The sequence below is a fragment of the Helianthus annuus genome, chromosome 15 (assembly GCF_002127325.2).
Source record: "Helianthus annuus cultivar XRQ/B chromosome 15, HanXRQr2.0-SUNRISE, whole genome shotgun sequence".
Classification (NCBI taxonomy): domain Eukaryota; kingdom Viridiplantae; phylum Streptophyta; class Magnoliopsida; order Asterales; family Asteraceae; genus Helianthus; species Helianthus annuus.
Window position 1 is genome coordinate 168,433,194 of NC_035447.2, and position 1,927 is coordinate 168,435,120.

Here is a 1,927-nt window from a genome sequence, read left to right on the forward strand (position 1 = left end):
AACGAAGCAGTATTTAGGGGGTGTTTGGCCTAGCTTTTATTTTTTAGCTTATTCTTATATTTTAAAGTAGCTTATAGCTTATTTTCTATCATTTGATAAGCTCTTTTTAAGTGTTTGGATTAGCTTATAGCTTATTTTCTACCATGTTCAAATAAGCTTATTCAAATTAACTTATATAAGCTAATAAGCATAAGTTTAAAAAGCTAAAACAAATATCAAATAAAGCTTATTTTGTAAAAAAAGCTAAAAAAGCTATAAGATTTGTTAAAAAAAGCTAGGCCAAACACCCCCTTAATGGTGTAACATGATTTTAAAGATGTTTCCTTTAGTAGTGAAAATAACCACAAATGTTTTAATATTTAGACGATAGTCTATACTACCGAAAACTAATGCGAACATGTGATGATGGACTTTGCCTTTATTTTTTTCCTTTTTTTCGTTACATCCCTAAATTTACTCCTACTAATGAAAGTATTGTCCACAAGTTGATATCCTATTGGTTAATGGTCTACCCTTCAACATGTTTTGTGAGTTCAAATCTTAAAAAATATATATTCTGTTTGTATCATAGAAAATCTAGGTTTGGGTCGACCCGTTAACCCGACCCGAACCCGACACGACCCGTTAACCCGACCCGAACCCGACACGAAAAAAACAGGTTTGGGTCGACTAACATGACCCATTTAAAAAAACGGGTCGGGTTCGGGTTGACCCGTATAAAAAACGGGTCATGTTCGGGTTGACACGTATAAAAACAGGTTGACCCATTAACCCATTTAACTATTTAGATAAAAATTCTTTTATATTTTTGTTTTTGTTTTTTCGGTTTCTATTTTATATGGTTAATTATAATAATGTTAATTTTGACACATTATATTATTTATTTATCACATTCATATTTATCATTAAACATGTTATCAATAACCCGCTTAAAACCGAACAACTCGTTTATAAATCGTCAACTTATATCAGTCGTTTAAAAATATGGGTTAAACGGGCCGGGTTCGGGTTGACCCGAATTAATATGGGTCGGGTTAGGGTTGAAATCTTTGACCCGAATAATAATATGGGTCGGGTTCGGGTTGAACATTTCAACCCACCAACCTGCACACCCGTAACCCATCAACCCTCCAACCCATCAACCCGACACGATTGCCGCCCCTAAAAGTAATATAGTTTCACGCAATCTGGCGAGAACTCGGTATATGCACACAATATAAAAGAATAGAGTAACAATATTACGTTGCGTCAGGGTATTGAGAGCGAAAGAAATACTGAAATATACTAATTAACGAACTCGCATTGAACAAAAAAAATGAGTACCTATACATGTATTGATGATCGAGTATCATTACCCATACCGATATTCTTCGGGCATTATTGGTTCGAATTTACGAAATAAAAAAAATGATATAATTACACAAAAAAGTTGTGATATGTCTAGAATATTATCAACACATGTTTTATTGATACTGGATTCGATGTACCGATAGTCAGTATAGTTTACAACATAATGAAATACTTTATTTTGAATACAATTTCGTATTCAACAAAAGTTGTATCAAAATGTTGAATTAATTCTTTAACACATATAAAAATGAGTCCAATACTAATTTTGTTGGTGTAGTTCCATTTGTTTTGGTAAACAAAAATATATGTATTAGCACCTATTATTCAATCATACTTAAAGTAGTCTACTGTGATCAATGTTTTAAAAACCAGTTTAATTTGGTCAGTTATACCGGTTAAACCGTCTAGTACGTCTGGTTAAACCGTTTCTGAGTCAAATTTAGTACGGTATAAAAACCAAATTTTAAAACATTAACTGTAAATTAAAAAAATGATATTCACATGTATTTTAAATTGATCAGAAATCACAAAAAAACACATACAAATACGGTTTTAATATTGTTTGGTCGGTATCTAT